Here is a 12,054-nt window from a genome sequence, read left to right as displayed (position 1 = left end):
GAGATCGCACTCACGCAGAAAAAAACGGGCCGGCGCGTCTGCGCTGTAGCGACACCGCAGACGCGGCCAGTTCAGCATTCGAGAGTCACTATCGACCTATGATACCAAACTCGTTATATCCCGCTCTGCTATATATTATAGCTAGCTCACATCGTCCGTTTCTTTTTTCTTTATTTTGGGCTGGCCCTCGACAAGTTTACTGGATGATTCCATCTCTCTCTTTCTCAATCTTTTTCTCCGCAGCTGTATCGTTTGCTCTCTCTCGTCCTTCGTCCCGTAATCACGCCGTCTCACGCGCATTTAGATATCCACCTTTTAGCTTTTACACATCCCTCCAGCGAATCAATGTCCCCGCCCCTTTTTCGTCCAGTGGAATAGGCCGCGGACTGTTCGACAACGCACCCATTTGTTGGATTTCTTCTTTCATTTGTTGCTTGTTGTTCTTTGATTTTTCCATTTGACAGAAATTCAAATATTTCGGACGCGCTTGTCACAATGTCACAGATTTATTTTCCAATCGTTTTTCTCTTTTCTGGAAAACGCGCAATTGAAGAGGATAGAATAACGAGAGACGTATGACATTTGAATGATTTGCAAGACACACGCCCATTCATCAGCTGGGGGTTTGGCGACTCGTGTGTTTTTGCGTTTCCATCTTCCCATTTCTTATCTTATAGAGACGGGCATTGTGTTGAATCGTCATCTATCATTTGAAAAGAAGAAAAGCTCCGCCCCTGCCCCATCTCTCCCACCTCCTTATTATTATATCCCGACCCGCCATCAAAACGGAAACAATATATTACATCTCCTGTACATTACATGCAGCTATTTGGGCGTTGGTTATATATATATATATGTATACATGTAAACATTATTCTGATGATGCCGTCATCTGTTTTCGTTTTCGACATGTCGTGATTGATCGGGAAAAAAAAATCGGGTTACACGATGCTTCTATTTTGTTCTTTAATCAATCAAGGCGATTATTATATAAGAATTGTGCCAAAAAAATTTGAAAAAAGTTTTTTTTTTTTATACCGAGAAAGAGAACAGTGTGGAATGTATAAAACGTCAAGTTAAAAAAAAATAATGTTGACGACTGCCACTGAGGAGAGAGAGCGTGAAAAAATTTGTTAGGTGATGATTTCGATTTTGTTGCTTCCCCCCTACTCTTTTTGTAAGTGTGTGTGTGTTATATCTCCTGTTGGAAAAAAACCTTCTATATAATGTTATATATATATACTCTGGGCGACAAGAGGTGATCAAAACTCTCCGGGCCCCGTGATGATTCATTCAAGTTTATCGTCTTGTTTCTCTCTCATCTTTTCTATTCGAACGGACGGACGCAGCGCACGATTCGTTGCGCGCACACGCCGGGCCAAAAAAACAAACAACTAAATCGAGACAATTAGCACGCGCACATTGATTATACATATATATAACACTTCAAAGTGATTCATTTCTATCATATGATATGTCTGATATATATAATTCTTTATCCGATTTTTTCATTTTTTCATTTTCCTGTTGGGAATTCGATTCGCTGTGTTATACATAAATATTCGATGTAGACGACATTTCTCGATGTGGCACCTCCCGATTTTCATGTCTCCCGCGCTCCCTGACATATATATCCAGAGAGTCTCTCTCGGTCGGTTTCTGTTCTATTTGTCCTCCTCCTCCTCCCAGATTCCCCTCACCCGACTATCGACCAATCTGTTCCCATTCAACTGCGTACCAAAAAAATAACAAAAAAAAAGAAAAAAATAACCCAAACATGCTAAAAGAAAAACACACACACACAAGACAGTACACACACACACACACACACAAATCCCATAACATATAGAAAAACAAACTGAGTACTATCAAGAGAGAGAGAGAGAAAAAAAGTCTGAGAAAAATGTGGAAGAGCTTTTTGTTGGTTTTGATGTGATGTTGACAAAAGAGCCGGCCAGAGGCAGACGGTAACAAAAGATACAACACGCTTGGCAAGTGGCAACGCGTATTATATATGTATGTATGTACTGACACTCTCACTGGCAGGCGGTTACATGTCCAGTTTGGGATTATTTTATCTCGTTGCAATTGTTTTTTGGGTTTGTGTTTATATTCTTTTGGCCCCCCGACTACGAGCGACACGATGACACACACAAACCACCCCCTCCCAACACACACACACACACACACACACACGTATAAAACTAAATTTGGACGAAAAATATAAAAAGTGGATGCTATTCTCTGTTGGATGGTTAAAATGAAGATACAGAACCATATTGTCGGCGATGTAATAAATTGCTCACCATGCCATCGTTATGATCCATCATTTTCTTGGGTTACATTTTTCTTTTTCTTATTCTTCCGCCGGCTGCGTTGATGTGCGGCTCCTGGGCGGGGTATCAGTTGGTCATTGCACGAGACCTGAAAGTGTTGTGCTCAATTTTTCTTCAGCGACGCCTTATAGCGGAGTGGCAAAATGCGTGGGCGGCGTTCAATGGTCTTGTGACGCCCGGTGGCCAGCAGGTCGGCGACGTTCAAAACGGATCATCAAAAGCAGCAGCGATTTTTCAATCGTGTTTTTTGGCAAGCCGGACGCAAGGAAGGAGGTGCTGCACATAACCCAGCCTGAATGTAAACGAAGAAAAAGGAAAAGATAAAAATAGCAGATGCGCACTTCCGCCAAATGTGAATGTCGAATGGGTTATTGGAAGGATGGAGGCCTCCGCCTCAGCGTACACTGGCTTTTATAATATTTACTCTATATACTCTGGTGTTGTTGTTAGGACGCGAAATTCTTCCCCAACCCAAACAACTCTATAGTGCAAATAGCGCGGCTTCAATCCTTCATCATTTGGCGTGAATGGGGTGTGGTCAGGTTCGTTCAGCCGATCCCAACGCGGAAACGTCAACTTGGGAAAAAGGGGGAAAAAATTCATGGTCGATGATGATTTACACAGCCGCATGATGGATGCCCAAACACACCTCCCCTATTTCAGTCGAGCTCCTCAATCCTGGCCGCGCCTCCATTTTTGTTTTCTTTCTTATTTTCCCCGTTTCATTTTTATTTGATTTTATTTTTTTATTATTTTCAAGGTTCCCTTTATTCTCTCGCCGATCACAATGGCGGCGACATCAGCAGCGCCTTCATTCTCTCGCTTTTGAAAAACGAGAGAACCTTTTGCTGCTCAGGCTACACGTAATTGCACATCATAAATCTATTCTTTTCCTTTTGCAGCCCGTCCATTTTTCTTCTTCGTCTTCTTTTGCTCAATTTACTTTCTTTCAATTTTTCGGCTGCTGCGCCGTTCTCCGGTTGGGAATCGCGCAGGATTCGTCGTCATTGCCCGTATAATAGCGACGGTAACTGGGCACTATATAGTACATATATACAAGGTTGAAAGGATACAAAGATGATGGGAATCGATTCCGTCGGATGATCCGGCTAGAGACGCGCACGTCCTCCCTCCCGCCGTTGTCTACGTAAAGTATAATATTTATATTTTATAAGACAGCAGCAGCCACTGCGCTGAAGGAGCAAAATGGCTGGATGGGAAGTGTTCCAAGTTTTATAAGCTGTCTATATTCCTATTCTTCCCTCGTTTTCCCCTTCAAAACAGGGACTGGAAAAAAAAAGGGAAAAATAAAATCAACTATATCAAATACATTCACGGAGGAGAGAGAGTTAGAAAAGGGGCCGTTCGTTTCTCTGTGTGTATAGGCCTAATGCACAGGAAATCTTTCTATATACAGCGCCTCGGTTATTTTGCGGTATAAGGCCTCCATCATCATCAGTTATGTAACAGATTCTGCGTATACGCTGGAAATCCTGGGAAATGTACGTGAATCGACGATGCCGTAATCACATTGTTCTTCGTTATATACTGTATATGATGGTTCAACCAGCCTTGCTTGTAGAGTATATAAATGCCTAGCATGCACACCAAGACGTGATTTTTAAACAAATGTGTATACTTCAATCATTTGTTTATTTATTTAAGTAAGTAATTCAATTGCTAAATTACCAGCAATAAGATCTTTCTGAGGGTTGCTGACAGTAGAACTCCAAAGACAGAAGAACTCCACCGACAATAGAACCCCAATATTTTTTTAAATAATTTGTTTTAAATGTCTTTGTATGGCGACAGTAGAACTCCAAAGACATAAGAACTCCTTTTTTAAATCTTATTAAAAATATCCGACAATAGAACCCCAGTGCCCGACAGTAGAACTCGACTACGCGACAATAGAACTCCGATAATTTTTTAAATTATTTTCATGTCCGATAATATCAGAAATATAATAATAAGAACTCCGAACTGAAATTATTGGAATTCTATTGTCGCGTAGTTCTTCCTTCGTTAGGTCACTAGGTGGCTAAATATTTCAGTGTGTTTAGGGATTTAGTCGTAGTGTGTTGGTAATTTGAGAGGGAAGTAGGAGGGGGGGGGATCAGCAGACGAATTTCTAGTTCCATTCGACATTTCTTTTTCTTCGAGACGCTGTCCGAAAAGTTGACATCAGCCATTGGCTCATGGCGGGGCACTTTCTTTCCTGACGTTTTTCGTTAATGGTAATTCCTGTTTTATTCTTTAAGGTTGTTGAATTTCAATTTTGTGTGTGCCGTCTGGTTAATTTACGGGTTAAATGTTAAAGACTTTGTTTCTTAATTGAGTTTTACTTTCCCATGCGTTAAGTCTGAGCTTGTTCATTGCATTACGTGCATGTGACCGCTGACTTGTCATGAAGAGAGTCCGCTATTTGCAAGACAATTGAGGTGAAAAGAGGAAACTTGAAAAGGAAATACTGGTAAGCTTAACTGAGAAGTCATTCAAGTAGCATTATTAGCATTTTTCTCTTGATCTCAAAGATAAGTGACATCTTATTTCGGGCTTCCATGTAATTGAGACAGCTTTTGTGAATAGTTTTTTGTTGGTATGTAATGAATCCCAATAAACAGGGTTAGAATTTTCCTTAAATTTGAGTCTAGTATGTATCCGTGCCACATGTTCTTGTTCTTTGCTTAGAATTAACTTGGGCTGTTCATTTAACTCTTGATGTAGATACAACAAGTATGTTCTGCTTCTAAATAAGACAACTTGTGAAAAAAAGTCAGATTTCGAAGAGATGAAAAACATTTTTATCTAGTAGGACATTTCTTTGTTTTTCTTTTAATATTTGAAAATGTCATTGGTTTATCAATTTCTTTTTGTTTTGTAGGGTTCCTTGTTCATTTTGAGCTGTTAATGGTGTTGTCTGGTGTGCAGTGATTTTGCAGTTATTCAGTCGAGAGATGCCCTGAAATGGATGATCAACTGCTGAGACTTCCCTCACTTCATGGTCTTTTTCTATGGAGACGCTGTCCTAGAAGGTTTAGCTTGTCCATTGCAGGCAACTTTTCTCTCTTGACATTATTAGTCTTCAAAATGGTAATTACTGCCTTTATTCCTTAAGGTTATTAAATGTAAATATTTTGTGTGGTAAACTTATAGGGAACATGGCTTTTAACTTGTACTTGCATGGTTAATTACTAATGGTTAAATTTCTAATAGTTCTTTAATCTATCGGTTTAATTTTTACGGTCATGAGATCTGCCGTACATTTTCTCCAAAATGTCGTCTCTTGGTTCATGTTGCACGTTTCGTCACATTCAGAAGTACTTAAGAATAGTAAAAGCAATAACGTTGATCAACTATGAAATCTGAAGACCTTGTTTCAAAATTAGAATTTCATGACTTTGTTTCTGAAGTTAATTGAGTTTTTATTTTTCTAGTAATAGCCTGGTGAAGTCAAAGCTTTTCATTGCGTTACGCACTTACGTGTACGCGATCGCTGCCGTTTAATGAAGGTTCTCTAAGAGGGTCTCTACCACATTGCAAGACAACATTGTGATGGAAATAGGAAATCTGAAATAATAATAATGTAAGTAATCAAGTGTTAGCATTTTGCTTAAATTATTTTCTATGTTTATGTGCTACCTATGCTTGTATTTTGTTTAGAATTAACTGACTTTAAACATTAAGTTCTTGATTCAAATGACATGGCAACTACATCCTGCTTATGAAGAAGACGGCTTTTATGAAAAGATCTTAATACGATGGTAGAGATTTGTCACTTTTTTTTTACTGAACAGAAATTAAAATTCACTTCATTCTTAATAAGCTTAAATGAAATTGTCATGATGTGATGATCGAACCTTTTCTTTATATTTCCCTCTAGTTAAACAATGATAATCTCAAGTGTATAATTGCTTAACTGTTGGATACTTGAACCATTTATTTTACAATTGTAAGAAAGTTAAACTTGCGTTTCTTGTTTTACTTTGAAAATTTAGTTTTCCACGTTCCGTATGATGTTCGAGCTTTTTGTTGTGGCGGTTACGTGCGCAGTGATTTTCCAGGAGAGATGCGTTAAAAAGGTGCTTGTGCAGACTTGCATGCAATGAGAAATGAATTATTTTTAATTGATGGTAAAGACTAACGATAATTGTTGCTTTTTTTTTGTTTTTTTTTTTTGTGGAGTAGTCGTGTTGGCTTTAGAGTTTTTCCAGGGACAAAGCAGCTGATGTTGGCAACATGGCAAATGCCACTGAGCCTGACTTAATGTTCTCTGGACACTGTCAGTTACATTGTTCGTGACCAATGCGGAACAACATTCTTCTTCACAAATATCTCATAAAGGTAACTTAGTTTTTAGTAAGGTTTCTGAATGTAGAAATGATTAACAAATGCCTTTGTTTAAATGCTGAAGATTAAGAAGAACAGTGTTAGAATACATTGTTAATCTGTCATGCCTGTGATACATTTCTGTCCTTGTCACAGAGTCTTATCCCAGTAGGTGTTTTGTCTCTGTTTGGGGTTGTTAGGTAATAGGAATTATGTAGAAAATTGAATTTTGTTACATAGTACCTTGTTCTTGGATAGGAATTCAGCTTTTTTTTTTTTTTTTCATGTAGGATTAGTGGCTTGGTGAGGTTGAGCTTTTTCATGGCAGTTGAGTGTCCACATGGACTTGTTGCAGCGAGCTGGTGAAGGGTGTGGTGAGCTGTTGCGTGACGACCATGGGCTGGTGCGGAGAAGTGCTGCACGCTGTCTGCGGTATTGGTTTGAATTATTTTCATTGCCTGAACTACCAAGTGTTTAAATCTTTCATATTATATGTGTTGGCTGAAGTTTAACTTGCAATTTTTGTTTTGCTTTGGAATTTTTTTCACGTTACAAAGTGTCGTCTGTTCATTGATGTTTTTTTTTCTCTCTATAGGCTTCCATCGTCAGTTAGCTGTATGAGCTAATTATGTTGTTGCTCTTTGGTATGCAGTTCATGTTCAGGTAAGAGATTTCTTTATCTCATCTATTGAAGAATTTGAGAAAATGGCAAAGTCTAAGCTTCATTGCTGTCATGTAGTTGGTTTTGTTGCAGCCAGCTGGTGAAAGGGAGTCCTAGTTGAGCTGCAGCTTTTGAAGCAGTTAACAATGCTCGTGTTATTCCGAAATGTAACATCAATGAAGACATCTTGAAATGGTAATTTGATTGTGATATTGGGTTGTCACAGGGGAAGTTTCATAAAGTCTGATTAAAAGATAAAGTGGGTTTAGAGTTTTACTGAAAAGATGCTTGCTCAACAATTGTAATCTTTTTGATTTAACTAGAACATTATATTCCCTTTTCCAAAACTTCTCATGCAACTTTTTCTTGTGATTTTAAACATTTGTTGCTGCTCGGATTTAATTTTTAATTTAAACTTGACATGACTTTTCTTTCTTTTCTTCCATTACATGTTTTTTATTTTCTATTTCAGCTGGTTCAGGTCTAAATGTTAATTATTTAATGATTTATCTATTTCTCCTCAGGTCTTGGTGATGATGCAATCATCCATCTTCTGCATGGATTTTGTGTTACCAAGAAGTGGAGAAGTTAGACTTGAAGCAAAGCTGCAGGAAAAGAAACGGTAATTTGCCCGATATATTATTTGTGATTTGGGAATTGTAGTTTTTTATTGGAATGTTGTGTTTTGTCAAAAGATAACTTCAAACTGACACAGAAAATTAATGATGATCCTTGTCTTTTTTGCTAAGAAAACGTTAAAAGATAAATTAATCGTTTTCCTGTCTATCTGATATAATATCCCTGTTTTTTCTCATAGGTATTGACGTTTAATGTGCAGTGGTTTTGCAGTCCGACTCCTTTTCAAGCTGTTGCTTTCCTGAATTTTGCTGGAGTCTTTGAAGTAGCTGATCCTGTCATCCTGAAGTTATGATGCGGGGTTATCCTGGAATAGCTGTTGTTGGTGTCTTTAAGTTACTGTGGCAGTTCAATTCGGGTTGATAAAAATATTAATACCCATGTAATATGTGATGTAGTAACCTTAATAAGCTATTTTGTTATCCATTGTGGCATGTTGTGAACTGATTTTGGATCAAACAGCAGTTGTGCTTCATGATATTTCCCTCACCCACATATTATATCTAATAATTCTTAAATAATGGGGTGTTAAAGTGAGCATTCCTTTTGCGTTGAAATTATTCATTTATTTTTCACTTTGTAAAATGTCGAAATAAAAAATTATACAACCAATTTTATAAAATAAAATAATTTATTAATTTAATCTAATAAAAATATTTTAAAATTTAATTTGATTGAATTAATTAAACAACATTTGAGTTAAATAAATTAAGTTAAAATCATTAAATTTAAATGAATCAAGTTAATGCGATTAAACTTTATTAAATCAAGTTGATTCATTTAATTATTACATTTTTAGGCCAAAATGCATGAAATTTAATAAACAAAACCTCCGGTACAAGACAAATATTGTTCTGTGCAAATTTTAAAGCTATTTATACCCAAATAAAACAAACCTAACAAACTCCTTTTTGTCTCATTTGGGTGATAAACAGCTTTTGAAACTCGCACATACAGTCAATCAAGACAGGGGGAGATACTGCCTTAATTGACTGCAGCCAGGGACAACGGTTAAGACATGGCCAATGGTTAAGAGAAACCGGAAAAAGAGCGAAGAGTTGAGGAACAGTTATTACGAGAGCGATAACCATAGTAGGCTTCCGGCTTAGACATCTAACAACTATCAGTTTTGAATTACAGCTTTCTCTTATCAGTTTTCACCAATGGATGAAGTCCATGATAAGTAGTGAAGGAGTTACCCTGTTGGCAGAATGAACATTTATTAGGATGGCAATAATTTTAAATTAGATTTTAGAGACAGAGGGCCTGTTTTAGGAAGTAAAAAGGGATATTCAAGGGTAGCAGCCAACAGGTTACCAAACAAAGGACCTTGTTGACTGTATAGTCATTGTCCTTTTTCTTCAAAGGACATAACTTCTCATAAAGTCTGTCATGCAAAATTAGAAACATAAGAACCTGTAAATAAAAAATTCACCTTGTTTAGAATTTTTGTCATCAATGTGCTATTAGATAGATGTCAGAGCAGAACAATATATACTTAAAATACATATTAGACTGCAACAAAGAAAGTTTGGTGACATTACAAGTAAACTTACACACTAAACTACCAATCAGTAATCCAAGGTTCTCTAGAAGATGGAATGAGAGATTGGTCCATGCTGGGGTTGGTGATCTAGCAAGTCTAACAGACAAACTGTCACATTCCAATGCTGCTCTCCAATTATCAATGGCTATCGAAACCTACAGAAAAAAGAAAGATTTATCACAGGTAAGGCATAGTGCAGAATTACAAGAATAAAGCTAAAGGGGTGATACAGGTGAACATTAATTTAATTAGATGCAAAGTCCCTAAAGTGAGGATCGAATGAGCCTGCAACATGCTGTTGTTGTGAGACAGGGTACTGTGGAACGGATTTTTCATCTTCACCATCATTTGTGATTGACTTAATGTTTGTTCTTGCCTTGTAGTACGTAGCCTAGTAGTGTCCACAATGAATAGAAACACATTCTGAATAACTGGCAGGTTTACCTTACCAACTGGGTGTTTTTCCTTTCAGCAATCCACTGTCCAGCACTGTTGCCCAGGTGCTGAAACGTCTGGAATCTTGCAGACAACATGAACGGATATCTGTCTTGAGTGCCTTCTCCTCAGTGTTGTAGAAGTGTTGTAAAAGTTGGACTGGCGTCCATTAACACCTTGGGGATTTCGTCTGAACTTGTGATGTGTCATGAGTGATGCTGCGTGGTGGCTTCTTGGTGAAATTTGGCAGGGAGATATTACGTGAGTATGAAAGTTATTTGTTACCTTTGTTTGTAAATTTCTTAATTGAGTGTCAACGAGCTAGAGCGGACATTGTTTTCATGTTGCATTTAAATGTTTATTCTTTCTGACGCTAGACGGCAATCTATGATCATTTTTTACCTGTTAGAAATCAGTTTAAATACGCTTACTTTGCACATCTCTGTAGAATTTTCTCAATGCTACTTTTAAAAAATTTTTGGTGATAACTGTCAGTTTCTGTTTCAGCAACAAAGCTCACTTGTTAGATTTTTAATAATGTGTTTTTTTTTTCTACTTCCGTTTTTCTACTTTTCAGTCAGTAGTTCAGTAAATATTCATTCAACGTCCAAAATAACCACACATTCGTGATCCTCGTCAAATTTGTGGTAAAGTTCATGTTTTTTTTTGTACGTTTTCGTACTTCCGGCTTTGAGAATTTTCCTGAACTATAGTTCAGGAGAATTCTCGATTTTGGCCAAATTTTGGATTTCGTTTAAATCACGTCTAATCGACCCCAAATTTCATGGAGATCACGAATCTCTGGTTTAATTGATTGGCAGCCCAATGGTTAAGGCGCTATCGTCTACTTCCGGTATACTTCCGGAAAATTTGCATAAAACTAGCAAGTGAGCTTTATTCTCTGTACAATTCTTAAGACTCCGTGCCAAGTTAAGTAAACAGAAATGGTCTTTTTGATTACTTTTTTTACTATCTAAGGCTGGTTCTTTTCCTTTAGATAGTGTGGGTTTTGGACGTGTCAAATAGAGGGCGTGAAAGAATATTGTGTTGACATGTGCTTATGGGCGGCCCGTTGTCAACAGTTCAGCTACAGCTTTTTTCTTCAAAAATTACCAATGAATTCGTTGGTAAATTGGATATATTTTGTGTGTAATTTGTTGGGCATGTGTTCTTTTCCATAGATGTGTTCAATAACCTTAATATTTCTCATTCATTTCCAGGAGAAAATGTGAAAGGTGTCCTACTGTCAACTATTGTGTTGTAAATCCTGGGATCCTAAAAGGACAATGACTATGCAGTCAACAAGGTCCTTTGTTTGGTAACCTGTTGGCTGCTACCCTTGAATATCCCTTTTTACTTCCTAAAACAGGCCCTCTGTCTCTAAAATCTAATTTAAAATTATTGCCATCCTAATAAATGTTCATTCTGCCAACAGGGTAACTCCTTCACTACTTATCATGGACTTCATCCATTGGTGAAAACTGATAAGAGAAAGCTGTAATTCAAAACTGATAGTTGTTAGATGTCTAAGCCGGAAGCCTACTATGGTTATCGCTCTCGTAATAACTGTTCCTCAACTCTTCGCTCTTTTTCCGGTTTCTCTTAACCATTGGCCATGTCTTAACCGTTGTCCCTGGCTGCAGTCAATTAAGGCAGTATCTCCCCCTGTCTTGATTGACTGTATGTGCGAGTTTCAAAAGCTGTTTATCACCCAAATGAGACAAAAAGGAGTTTGTTAGGTTTGTTTTATTTGGGTATAAATAGCTTTAAAATTTGCACAGAACAATATTTGTCTTGTACCGGAGGTTTTGTTTATTAAATTTCATGCATTTTGGCCTAAAAATGTAATAATTAAATGAATCAACTTGATTTAATAAAGTTTAATCGCATTAACTTGATTCATTTAAATTTAATGATTTTAACTTAATTTATTTAACTCAAATGTTGTTTAATTAATTCAATCAAATTAAATTTTAAAATATTTTTATTAGATTAAATTAATAAATTATTTTATTTTATAAAATTGGTTGTATAATTTTTTATTTCGACATTTTACAAAGTGAAAAATAAATGAATAATTTCAACGCAAAAGGAATGCTCACTTTAACACC

At 37.0% G+C, this 12,054-nt stretch overlaps 3 long non-coding RNA genes across 12 annotated transcripts; 2 read left to right on the top strand and 1 right to left on the bottom strand.

Moving 5' to 3' along the window:
• Positions 1-4,450: 4,450 nt before the first annotated feature.
• Positions 4,451-8,325, top strand: LOC124311560. 10 transcript variants are annotated; one of them, XR_006909862.1, is made up of 13 exons: positions 4,460-4,573; positions 4,698-4,809; positions 5,221-5,429; positions 5,493-5,656; positions 5,774-5,922; positions 6,335-6,418; positions 6,525-6,680; positions 6,751-6,833; positions 6,956-7,097; positions 7,261-7,328; positions 7,405-7,521; positions 7,851-7,948; positions 8,144-8,325. It is a non-coding gene; the product is annotated as an uncharacterized LOC124311560 (long non-coding RNA). The 10 variants fall into 10 exon arrangements; XR_006909863.1 differs by having other exon boundaries at positions 6,751-6,865; XR_006909857.1 differs by lacking the exon at positions 6,751-6,833 and adding an exon at positions 6,000-6,100.
• Positions 8,326-9,026: 701 nt separating this feature from the next.
• Positions 9,027-9,934, bottom strand: LOC124311672. The gene is made up of 3 exons (XR_006910110.1): positions 9,851-9,934; positions 9,519-9,663; positions 9,027-9,378 (listed from the first exon to the last, which is right to left on the bottom strand). It is a non-coding gene; the product is annotated as an uncharacterized LOC124311672 (long non-coding RNA).
• A 185-nt stretch (positions 9,935-10,119) lies between these two features.
• Positions 10,120-11,514, top strand: LOC124311698. The gene is made up of 2 exons (XR_006910145.1): positions 10,120-10,204; positions 11,164-11,514. It is a non-coding gene; the product is annotated as an uncharacterized LOC124311698 (long non-coding RNA).
• The last annotated feature ends 540 nt before the right edge of the window (positions 11,515-12,054 follow it).

Source organism: Daphnia pulicaria, chromosome 8 (genome assembly GCF_021234035.1).
Source record: "Daphnia pulicaria isolate SC F1-1A chromosome 8, SC_F0-13Bv2, whole genome shotgun sequence".
In the NCBI taxonomy this organism is placed as follows: Eukaryota; Metazoa; Arthropoda; class Branchiopoda; order Diplostraca; family Daphniidae; genus Daphnia; species Daphnia pulicaria.
This window is presented reverse-complemented; position numbering and strand designations above follow the sequence as displayed.